We start from the raw sequence: 12,629 nt of genomic DNA on the forward strand, positions 1-12,629 counted from the left end.
TTATTGGAGATAGGAGTCTCACGGTTTCTCCTGCCCGGGCTGGCTTTGAACCGCAATCCTCAGATCTCAGCCTCCTGAGTAGCTAGGATTACAGGCGTGAGCCACCAGCGCCTGGCTGCATAACTGCTTTTCTATGTATTTGCAAAAGAAATTCAATCCACATAAGTTTACTGTTAGATTTGGAATTTACCGCTTAATTTTTTCATTGTTTTTAAAAAGCAAATAATAAAAGGAAAGTTCTACAATGTAACCACTAATGAGAAAGAATAAGGGGCTGGGAAGGTGGCTCAGTGGTAGAGCACTTGCCTTGTATGCTCAAGGCCCTGGGTTCGATTCCTCAGCACCACATAAGAAAAAAGCTGGAAGTGGCGCTGTGGCGCAAGTGGTAGAGTGCTAGCCTTGAGCTGAAGAGCTGAGGGACAGTGCCCAGGCCCAGAGTTCAAGCCCCACAACCGGACCCAAAAAAAAAAAAAAAAAAAAGAGAAAGAATAGAATAATATTTTTATATTTTAGAATTTCTAAACCTGTTGTGTTCTGATGGTTTTTTTCCTCTGAACTTTCACAATTTTCCTTCCTTCATTCTGTCCTTTCTCTCTCCCTTTCCTCTCTCCCTCCCCTCCCTTCTTTCCATCTTCCCTTTCCTCCCTTTGTGGAGCTGGTACCAGCGCTTGAACTCAGGGCCTAGGCATTTTCCTTTAGTGTTTTTGTTTTTGGTGCAAGGCTGGTGCTCTGCTACTTGAGCCACAGTTTCACTTCTACCTTTTTGAAAGTTAATTGCAGATAAGTGTTTCATGGCCTTTCTGCTTGAGCCTCCTGAATAGCTAGATTACAGGTGTGATTCATGGGTTCCTGGCTTCAAAATTTTTTTGTATTTGCTATCAAAATGTAATTAACATTATGTCCTATTTCCATTTTGCATATAAAACACTTTTTGTAGGCCATTTGAAAATGGAACATTTCTAAGAGAAAACCATAGCCACAGCCACCATAAGGTGTTCCTTGGTAACTAGCGGTGCGGTCTCTAGGCTAATTTATGTACTATTCAGGAATCTTAGGGGATTGTACCCCCATGGACAGTTCTTTTTTATCAGCTTTGTTTTTGACTTATCAGTCTTGAACATATCCTTTACCCCACCTATACTTGGAATTGATTGTGAAGATCAAACATTGAACAGTATATTTACTGTTACAATATTTATTTTATTTTATTTTATTTATTTATTTTTTTGTTGTTGGCCATGGGGCTTGAACTCTGGGCCTGGGCACTGTCCCTCAGCTCTTCAGCTCAAGGCAAGCGCTCTACCACTTGAGCTACAGCGCCACTTCCAGTTTTCTGGTGGTTTTTATTGGATATCGGAGTCTCAAGGTCTCTCCTGCCCGGGCTGGCTTTGAACCGCGATCCTCAGATCTCAGCCTCCTGAGTAGCTAGGATTACAGGCGTGAGCCACCAGCGCCTGACAATATTTATTTTATTTTTGTGTGCTGATGCTGAATACTGAATTCAAGGTCTTATACTCTTGCTTGGCTTTTTCACTGGCCGAGTGTGTGCTACTTCTTTTTTTGTTGTTGTTGTTGGTCGTGGGGCTTGAACTCTCGGCCTGGGCGCTGTCCCTCAGCTCTTCAGCTCAAGGCGAGTGCTCTACCACTGGAGCTACAGCGCCACTTCCGGTTTTCTGGTGGTTTATTGGAGATAGGAGTCACGGTCTCTCCTGCTTGGGCTGGCTTTGAACCGCGATCCTCGATCTCAGCCTCCCTGAGTAGCTAGGATTACAGGCGTGAGCCACCAGCGCCCGGCTAGTGTGTGCTACTTCTTGAGCCACACCTGCACTTCCAGGATTTTGCTCGTTAATCGGAGAGTCCCTTGGATTTTCTGCCTGGCTGGCTTCAAACCAACATCAGACTGAGCCTCCTGAGTAGCTAGATTACAGGCATGAGCCACTGGTCCCAGACTCTTAAAATATTGCAGCCTCCTGGCTACTTAGGAGAACTGAGATCTGAGTATCTTGGTTTGAAGCCCAAAGAAAAGTGCTTGGGAATCCCAATTAACCAGCAGAAAAGCAGATTGGAGTGTGTAACTCAAGTGATAGAACACCAGCTATGAGCAGAAAAAAGACAGCAGGTGTATGAAGCCTTGCCTTGAGTTCAAGCCCTCATTATTGGCACAGAAAAAGTGCTCAAACAATAGATTGATAGATCCATTTAGCAAAATGTATTAAATAATTACTGACATGAAAATCTGTTCATATTTAATTAGAAGTATATAATGATGTTTAAATTAGGTACTTTCTGTTTTTTCACAGTACTAGAGTTTGAGCTTGAGCTTTGAGGCATTGAGCTTGGTTCGTTTGCTTGGCTGGTTCTCTACCACTTGAACCATGCTTTCAGACCATCTCTTTGCTGGTTATTCAGACTTGGTAATTTTTTTTTCTCCCCAGCCTGGCTTTGTCCAGTTTGGGGGAGAAATTTTTTTTGTTGTTGTTCATGGGGCTTGAACTCTGGGCCTGAAAAGCCTGTTCAATTAAACTGAATGAGACCAGGTGCTAGTGATTCCTGCCTCTAATGGCCTCATGAGGCTGAGATCTGAGAATTGAGGTTCTTAGCCAGTCTGGGCAGAAAAGCTCATGAGAATCCCATTTCCAGTAACCAGTGGAGCTATGCCTCAAGTGGCCTAAAGCTGTAGCCTTGGGCACAAAAGTTCAGGGACAGCACCCAGGCTCTGAGTTCAAGGCCTAGGATCAGTACTAAAAAAAAGTTTATGTACATGAGATGGTGTTATGAATCTAGGAACTCATTACTGAATTAATAAAGTATATCAGATTGACATGTAGTTCTGTGGTTTAGTGCTTGACTTGTTTCAGTGAGACCCTGGATTCAATCCTTAGTACTGTAAATGGAAAAAAAAAAACAGTAGTATTTGGAATAAAATATAGTCTACCTTATCCCTACCCCTAAACAGAAAACATTTATTGTTCTGCAAAGAAACGGAACCTAAAAATCTTTTAGAAGCCAGGTGGCTGGTGTTTCACACCTATACTCCTAGCTATTCAGCCTGAGATATAAGGATCAAAATTCTAAGCCAGCCTGGGAAGAAAAGTCTGTGTGGCTCTCTTGTGTTCCAAGCTGGAAGTAGAACTATGGCTGTAGCAGAGTGACTATAGGCTTGAGTGAAAAAGCTAAGCAATAGTGGGAAGCTCTGAGTTCAACCCCTAATATCTGCACATGTACTCCTCCCAAAAAACTTTTCCAACATTTGTTCTGCCAGTACTTAGAGCCGTCTCATGTCTCGGTGAGATTGTGTTCATTGAAATGAATTCATGCTTTATATCCTTGTCTTCCCTTTAATTTGTATTTTATGAAATGCATCATATAATAGTGTTATTTTAGTAATGTAATATGTATATATTTATTTGAGGTTGAATTGCACTTATTATCTTCTTCTGTTTTAGTGCTTTTTTAGGACCAAAGGATATATTTCCTTACTCAGAAAATAAGGAAAAGTATGGCAAACCAAATAAACAAAAAGGTTTCAATGAAGGCTTATGGGAGATAGATAACAATCCAAAAGTGAAATTTTCAAGTGCACAGGTGAGTCATTGGATACCCACTTAGTTTAGTATTATTTATTCAGTCTTGGAGGAAAAAATACCATCATAGCTATAGGAAAATTAGATGGCATTTAAGAGTCTTAGTAATTTTGGATTAAATTGTGTTCTTATTTATGGGATAAACCTTGACTTATGTCTAGATAAACTACTGAAATTATTACACTGCTAAAGAGACCTCAGAAAACTGAGAAATGCTTGGTTATTCACTCCTAAGAATAAAATTTAATATATTCGATTTAAAGCCAAATGTACTGTCTTTTTTTTTCTTTCTTTTTTTTTTTTTTTTTTTTTTTTTTTTTTGTCGGTCGTGGGGCTTGAACTCTGGGCCTGGGCGTTGTCCCTCAGCTCTTCAGCTCAAGGCCAGCGCTCTACCACTTGAGCTATAGCGCCACTTCCGGTTTTCTGGTGGTTTATTGGAGATAGGAGTCTCACGGTCTTTCCTGCCCGGGTTGGCTTTGAACCGCGATCCTCAGATCTCAGCCTCCTGAGTAGCTAGGATTACAGGCGATCCTCAGATCTCAGCCTCCTGAGTAGCTAGGATTACAGGCGTGAGCCAGCAGCGCCCGGCTCTTTCTTTCTTTTGTCAGTTGTGGGACTTGAACTCTGGGCCTGTGAACCATCCCTGAGCTCTTCAGCTTAACACTAGAGCTCTACCACTTGAGCCACAGCACCACTTCCAGTTTTCTGGTAGTTAATTGGTGATAGAGTGTCAGGGACTTTCCTTGCCCAGGCTGGCTTTGAACCTCGATCCTCAGATCTCAGCCTCTTGAGTAGCTGGGATGACAGGCGTGAGCCACCAGTGCCTGGCTTCTACTATATTAGCTCTCAGACATTTCCATACATGCATACAAATAATTGAAAATAAGTTTTATTCTATTTTCATATGTGTGTAAAGTACTTAATTTGCCCTCTCCTTGGCCTTCTTCCCTCCTGCTAGTACCTGATCACCCAGAAGAGCCTATATTACTTTCCTATCATTCATTTTTTAAGTGTGTATTACACAAAGGAATTTTGTCATGTTATTTCACATATATACATATATGCTATGTTCAGTTCAGGATATTTTTTGGAGGGGTCGGTCATGGGGCTTGAACTCTGGGCTTGGGTGCTGTCCCTGAGCTCTTCAGCTCAAGGTGAGTGCGCTCTACTGCTCGAGCCACAGCACCATTTCCAGTTTTCTAGTGGTTTTTATTGGGGATAAGAGTCTCATGGACTTTCCTGCCCGGGCTGTCTTTGAACCGTGATCCTCAGATCTCAGCCTCCTGAGTAGCTAGGATTACAGATGTGAGCCACTGGCGCCCAGCTTCAGTTCAGGATTTTTATAGTGTGTATCAAATTTTCTTTTTCTCTTTAATTTTTCTTTTGGGGGGTCTGGTCATGGGGCCTGAACTCTGGGCCTGACTACTGTCTCTCAGCTCTTCAGCTCAAGGCTAGTGATCTATCACTTGAGCCACAGCACCGGATTTTTTCTTTTTGCTTATGTGGTGCTGAGGAATCAAACCCAGGGCCTCAGGCTTGCAAGACAAGCGCTCTACCACTGAGCCACCTTCCCAGCCCCTGACACTTTTTTTTGCCCAATTTGTGTTTTTTCTCATGCAATAGGAATTACTGTGTTTCTCTTTTTTTTTTTTTTTTCCTGTCCTGGTATTGATGCTATTTTAAACATGTTTTTCTCTATTTTGCCACTTACACTCAAACTATGTAAATACTGTCACATGTCACATGGAAGTCCCAGAATTCTTACTATGTATAATCATCATGCCGGTTTTTCTAATAGGGCCAAAGAATTATGAGAGGTGGTCTTTTTTTTTTTTTTTGGTCCGGTTGTGGGGCCTGAACTCTGGGCCTGGGCGCTGTCCCTCAGCTCTTCAGCTCAAGGCTAGCGCTCTACCACTTGAGCTACAGCGCCACTTCTGGCTTTTTGCTTATGTGGTGCTGAGGAATCGAACCCAGGGCCTCATGCATGCAAGGCAAGCACTCTACCACTGGGCCACCTTCCCAGCCCTGAGAGGTGGTCTTTATGAAGTTTAGCTTCTCACTCATCAATAAAAGTCTACTTATTAAGACTTGAGATATTAAAAATAAGGAAGAACATGAATAAACCTAAAAATGGACGTAGCAACAAATTGGACATTCTTTTTTTTTTTTTTTTTTTGGTTGTAGGGTTTGAACTCTGACCCTTAGTTCTTCATATCAAGGCTAGTGCTCTACCACTTGAACCACAGGGCCACTTCTGGTTTTCTGAGTGGTTTATTGGAGATAAGAATCTCACAGCCTTTCTTGTCCAAGATGGCTTTGAACTGCAAGCCTCAGATCTCAGCCTTCTGAGTAGCTAGGATTACTGGTACCCAGCTGAACCTTCTTTAATCCTTAAATTTACCCTTTTTTTTTCTCCCATTTTGACAAATCTGCTTTTTCTCACCTTTGAGAACTTTTTACATGCTATGTTATCTTTTCATTGTTAAAATGTATTATATAATTATTTTGTACTTTTTATCTGTAATTGCCACAAACTATTATATTCACTCTGTGAATAAAGAAAGTCCATGTTTTATGTACCCAGCACTGTTACATGTGTGGGAAAAGTTATTAGATGTTTAATGGACACATTTCCCATCATGAGTGTCTTGACATGGATGTGAAAGCATCTGTCTAAATAGATAAAATTGTACCTTGAAACAACATTTTATTCTATGAGATCATCTGTCTATGACGGTTGCACTCGAGAGCTTCAAAGTCACCTATAGATCCAACTGGTATCAGGTCTATAGGTGACTGAGCATGTCAGCCTTTGCGTTCTGTGCTTTTGTTCCATTAACATCTTACAATTCCAGGTGACGGACCGGGGGTTGTGTGAGTGTGTGGTGTGTGTGAGTGTGAGTGTGAGTGGTGTGTGGTGTGATTATGTGTGGTGTGTATGGTGTGAGTGTGGTATTAGTGTGAGCGTGTCTGTGGTGTGATTGAGTGTGGTGTGATTGTGAGTGTGAGAGTGTGTGGTGTGAGTGTGGTGTATGGTGTGTGAGTGAGCGTGTGTGGTGTGTGTGTGGTGTGTGTGGTGTGGTATGAGTGTGATCATATGTGGTGTGAGTGGTGCATGTGTGTTGGAGACCCGAAACCTGCCTGAGAATGCTCTGGCCTCTTTCAAACACCTAATTGACAAGTAGCCGTTCTCAGAAATTCCCAGGTGCACATTTAGATAACTTCCCATAACAAACTACATCTGGCTATCCATAAAACTTATCTTATCTCTGGCCCTAAGCAAACGGCGCCTGGCTAACCATAAAAGAAATCACAGGAGATACCTTTAAGAAGAGCACAACGGCCAAAGGATAAGCACGACCCATCCCTGACCCCGGGACTCCTCACCCTTGCTTCTGCAAAGTTTTTTTTTTCTTTTCTTCTTTCCCTTCCCCTGTCCCTTCGGGTATTTAAACCCTGCCTCACTTTAATAAAGTAGACCTTGACGCGACTCAGAATGGCTCTGTCTTTCTTTATGCGCTTGGTCTCGATCCTCTCTCGCCCCCCTTGGTTCTTTTAGGAGGTGGCCCCTCAGATCCCCCACAAAATTACCTGGCCTGCTGGACGGGTCACATGTGCTGTGTGGGTGGTGTGATTGAGTGTGAGCATGTGTGGTGTGTGTGTGAGTGAGTGTTGTGGGTGTGGTGTGTTTGGTGTATGGTGAGTGTGAGCGTGAGTGGTGTGTGTGTGGTATGACTGAGTGTGTCTGTGGTGTGAGTGTGTGTAATGTATGAGTGTGGTGTAGGTGTGGTGTGGGTGGTGTGATTGAGTGAGCGTGTATGGTGTGTGGTATGAGTATGAGCATGTGTTGTTAGTGGTGTGTGTGATGTGGGGGTGGTGTGATTGAGCGTGTGTGGTGTGTGTAGTGTGATTATGAGTGTGAACATGTATGGTGTGAGTGTAGTTGGTGGTGATTGAGTGTGAGTGTGTGTGGTGTGTATGGTGGGAGTGTGGTGTTAGTGTGAGTGTGTGTGTGGTGTGATTGAATGTGAGTGTGAGAATATGTGGTGTGAGTGGTATATGGTGTGTGAGTGTGAGCGGATCAAAAAAAAATAGACATGTGATTTAGCAATTGGAGTAGCTAGGATTACAGGTGTGAGCCCCCAGTGCCTGGCCCCAGGGGCTTTTACCTGTCATTTTAGCTCTTCAGGGGTGGGGTAGGAGAGCTCAGGGTCACCATTAGGAATCAGCCTGGACAGGAAAGTTCATGAGACACTTACCTTCCATGAACTACCAAAAGGCCTGAAGTGAAGCTGTGGTTCAATGGTAAAGTACTGGCTTTCAGGAGAAAGGGAAAGCACAGTGCTCTGAGTTCAAGCTCCTGCAGTGGCACAAAGCAAAACAAAACAGAGAGCAAAGTAAAATAATAAATAGTGGAAAATGTGTGCTTATGTAGACCTCTGACATAAGGGCTGGACAGGCCTATGACAAATCTTGGCAAAGTCACCTATGCCAATACACTGGCAGGGCTGACCATGGCCAGTGCATGGTCCCTGAACTAAAGGCAGAGGTCCAGAAGCAGAGGTCCAGCTTCTGAGTAGCTAGGATTAAGCGCATCAAGCTAGGAAATAGACTAGGATTTGAGCCAGAATTAAATGCAGCAAAGGGGTTAAATGTAGCAAATCTGTCTGCCCAGCCTCTCAGCCTCTAGGATGATAACCTTTTGTCCTTCAGGGTTATGAAAGGTCAAACTTTCAGAAATTTGCTTCCTATGCCTTATGTGATAAGAAGTTACTTGTACTTTAAATGCTATTAGACTTCTTAAGCATCCAGAAGTGTAAAAGAGACATCAATAACCAACCCTGGGTTCAAATGAAGTTTTCAGGGTCCATCCTACAGCTGTGTTAGCAGGAAGAACTCTTCAGTGTAACAGTTTATTTCAAGAATAGAGTAGTTGGGCTGGGAAGGTGGCTCAGTGGTAGAGTGTTTGCCTTGCATTCATGAGGCCCTGGGTTCGATTCCTCAGCATCACATAAGCAAAAAAAAAAAAAAAAAAAAAAAAAGGCTGAAGGAGGTGCTGTGGCTCAAGTGGTAGAGTGCTAGCCTTGAGCGGAAGAGTTGAGGGACAGCGTTCCCAGGCCCAGAGTTCAGGCCCCCAACCAGACTGAAAGATTAAAAATTAGAGTTACATTTTACAATTGCTAACTGCTGGTTTTGCTTCTGTAAACTTGCTTGAGCTAGCACTGACCCTTTCACCGCCCTGGAGATAAATAAAAAGCTTTGGAGTCTAGATGTTGGCCCTGGGACAAGCTCTGTAGTCGTAAAAAAAAAAAAAAAAAAAACTAACAGGTGGCCAAATGGGACCCAAGATAAGGAACAAAGAGTATGTTCCTCCGCATTCCTGTGTAAAAAATTCTCGGTTTAGGGGGCTCAAGATAAGGACCATCTGGTGAGCCCAACAAATTAGGCCAAATGTTAATCGATCACAAGCCTGTAACTATGTAAACTCCCCTCCAGGGTGACCGCTCCCCCTAGACTTGCCCTGAGCCAACTGTTATTACAAAGAGTGTTATAAACTTCCCCGTGTAGTAAACTGAGCCAATCCCGGGGAACCTGGGGTCTTATGCTAATCCTGGGGCTTTTGTCTTTAAAAGTGCCTGTGAACGCTGCTTGGGGCTTCCTGTCTGCCCTGGACAGAGAGCCCGTTTGTGCAAACGCCAAATAAACTCCTCTTGCTTATTGCAGCTGCTGGTTTGGAGTCTTGGTTCTTGGGGTGCCCTCCTGTTGAAGGAAGCACCCCAGGGTGTCTGAGGTCTTTCACAGACCCCCCCAAAATAAAGAATAGAGAAGTTTCACAAAGGCAGAATGGGTGCATAGATCTAGGTCTGCAAGATGAGGGGGCAGAATTTCAGGTTCAAAACAGAAGCAGGCTGTAAAAGCAACTTAATTGGTTACAAGGACAGCCAGCATTGGCAGGAAACTGAAAAATTTGTTAGAGTTACACAGGAAGTCAGGCTTTTTCTCAGCCTGTTGAAGTAATGACTTTAATTAAAATGCCTCCCTCAGGTTCTGGGAAAGCCTCAGGCTATCATTAGGTTAACAATAGTGAGGTAGTTCACTGGAGCAGAAGCCTACAAGGGCCCTGCTCTCTGGCCTTTGGGAATTGGTGTTTTACTCTGAGTCAGATTTGAAGGCCTGTCCTCTAACTGTGCTAGTACATTTTCCTTCCTTGATCCTGTAAACCATTGGAATTGTTGGGAGGGAGCCAAGTAAACATTCTCAATGTAATTTCCCACTCCAAGTAGAAGAGCAGGGCTCTTTCTCTGCTGTCTCCATGTATTTAAATTAGAATCCTGGCCATGCCCTCTTGGCTCTGGTACCTTAGGCTTAGAGGCAGTCTGGCTGATCTGTGGTTGTGGGAAGGTGATGCTGGCAGCCAGGCACACTGCCCAAGGCCTCAGCACTGGGAAGTGATCCCTTCTTTCCTCCTGAGGTCCTTGAACCATTTTATGTGTACTTTCTCCAAGTTTTCAAGATGAATGACAATTTTAACTCTACCTCTAGAATTAATGTATATATATATAGATGTATATAGATATACATCTATATATATTTCAGAAATAATTTATCAGTATACACTCTAGTACATGGAAAGATAGCCTTAGTTATAACATGATAACAAACATTGTCTGGTACATTTTATTTAATTTTATTTTTTTAATTTAATTTTATTTTATTTGTGAACATACTGTACAGAGGGGTTACAATTACATGGGCAGGATAATGCATACATTTCTTACCAAGCATTGCAGCCTCCTCCTTTGTTTACCCTTCACATCCCTTTGTCTGGTACATTTTAGGTAACAGTTGAATAATGTGCTACATTTTTATAGGATATTCTCTCTACTAATAATTCATATATATAATATATATATATTACTTGATTTATTTTTTGACAGTTGTGGGGCCCGAGCTCTGGGCCTGGATCTTGTCCCTCAGCTCTTCAGCTCAAGGCTAGTGCTCTACCACGTGAGCCACAGCGCCACTTCTGGTTTTCTAGTGGTTAATTGGAGATGAAAGTCTCACAGACTCACAGACTTCTGTGCCAGGGTAGCTTTGAACCGTGATCATCAGATCTCAGCGTCTAGTATGACCGCTGTTAGCTACCTGTACCTGGCATGAATCTATTTCTTTTTGGACAATGTTATCACTACCCTTTCACTCTCCCAGTTTTTCCATTCATCCCTTCCCACAAGAGGCTTGTCTTTTGAGCAAAGATTTTCCATATTAATACCTTGCATGAGTTTATTGTACAGTATGAATTCTCTGTGGTTGTATAAAATGTGTAATTTGAATAAAGGATTTAGCACATTATTTACTTTGCTAAGGTTTTTATCCACTATGAATTCTATTTTTTTTTTTTTTGTCAGTTGTGGGGCTTGAACTCTGGGCTTGGGCGCTGTCCCTCAGCTCTTCAGCTCAAGGCGAGCGCTCTACCACTTGAGCTACAGCGCCACTTCCGGTTTTCTGGTGGTTTATTGGAGATAGGAGTCTCACGGTCTCTCCTGCTGGCTTTGAACCGCGATCCTCAGATCTCAGCCTCCTGAGTAGCTAGGATTACAGGCGTGAGCCACCAGCGCCCGGCCACTATGAATTCTATTAAAGGGAGGCTCAGTAACTATTCAGGGCTTTGCTCTTTACATGTGTAGGGATTCTATCCCACAGGAACTCTGTAGGGGTGGAGGAATGTTTCTATTAAGATAAAGAAGCTTTAAGGTTATGTATTTAGAGGGCAGCTGTAGAATCAATGGCTTCTGTTCTCTAAGGCTTCCTTAGTTAGAAAAGGCTTTGCCCATTTTACAGTTTTGCAGGCTTTCTCACTAGTATGAGTTTGATGTTGTATAGGAATGTCTGAACGGTGCTTAAAGGCTTTGCCTCAGTCTTAACAGGTTTAGAGATTCTCACCAATATAAGCTATCTGTTGTCTATCATTTGAATCTTCCTATAGGGCTTTTTTAGATGGTTTATGGTGATAAACCTTTTCTTGAGGATAGAAAATTGATGGATAAAAATGTGAGGGTGGATGAAGTATGTTCTGCATTTGTTGACTTTGAAATCATTCTCTGGAAAACAAATGCTGATTTACACCAGGACATCACCAGACCAAAAAAGATGGTCAGTTTGGCCTGATGCATTCACATGAAACCTGCAAAGCAGAGGACAACAGCAGTGAGTCAAATGTGGCAGAAGAGGAAGGAGAGAAGTGCAGCCCTGAGAATTGTTTGCCATGTTTTGACAAGGTAGTTCCTCACATAAGTTCCTATATCAGGAACTTATGTGCAAGGACAGGAGAGGCCTCTAGAACTAAGGGTGGTCCCAAGCTTCAAGCCAGTAAGGAAACAAGAACTTTGTGGGAACCTCCCTTCCCATCCCCACCCCCCACTCACCCACAGGGAATTAGATTCAGAGAGCAAATTGACTGTGCTTAGATTCTGCCCCCAGGCTCAAACTATGCAATTTTAACATTATTACTGGGATTAATGAATAACATATTAGCTACAGAGTGGTGCTGTGGCCCAGACTAGATTTTTTTTTTGGTCCAGTTGTGGAGCCTGAACTCTGGGCCTAGGCGCTGTCCCTCAGCTCTTCAGCTCAAGGCTAGCACTCTACCACTTGAGCCACAGCGCCACTTCTGGCTTTTTTCTTTTTGCTTATGTGGTGCTGAGGAATCGAACCCAGGGCCTCAGGCATGCAAGGCAAGCGCTCTACCACTGAGCCACCTTCCCAGTCCCCCACACTAGATTTTTGCCCAGGAAACTCATGTAGGATTTCTGACCAACATAGACTATGAGATAATATGTTTGCATTGTTTTGAGCCTATTAAGTCTGTGGTAATTGAGAACAGCATCAATTAGAAACTAATTCAGTCATCAAATTCCCTACAGAATGGCATGACATCTGCCTTAACTCCTGGCCAGAACATACCCACAAATAGAAATAGTCTCTCTACTGGATGTAAGGGGAGGTCCTTCATTCACTGAATTCTAGATAAAAGGCAAAAAGATT

The 12,629-nt window shown here is 42.9% G+C and overlaps 1 long non-coding RNA gene across 2 annotated transcripts in view; it reads left to right on the forward strand.

The window, feature by feature from the left end:
- Positions 1-12,629, forward strand: part of LOC138829394 (uncharacterized) — a 92,117-nt gene that overhangs the window by 789 nt on the left and 78,699 nt on the right. The window contains exon 2 of one of the 2 annotated variants that reach the window (XR_011372575.1): positions 3,447-3,585. This is a non-coding gene — a long non-coding RNA (uncharacterized lncRNA). Of the gene's footprint in view, positions 1-3,427; positions 3,586-12,629 lie in introns of those variants that run through there. The other variant, XR_011372574.1, reaches the window with a different exon arrangement.

Source organism: Dipodomys merriami, unplaced genomic scaffold (assembly GCF_024711535.1).
Source record: "Dipodomys merriami isolate MVZ:Mamm:240054 unplaced genomic scaffold, mDipMer1.0.p SCAF_1703, whole genome shotgun sequence".
NCBI classification, from domain to species: Eukaryota; Metazoa; Chordata; class Mammalia; order Rodentia; family Heteromyidae; genus Dipodomys; species Dipodomys merriami.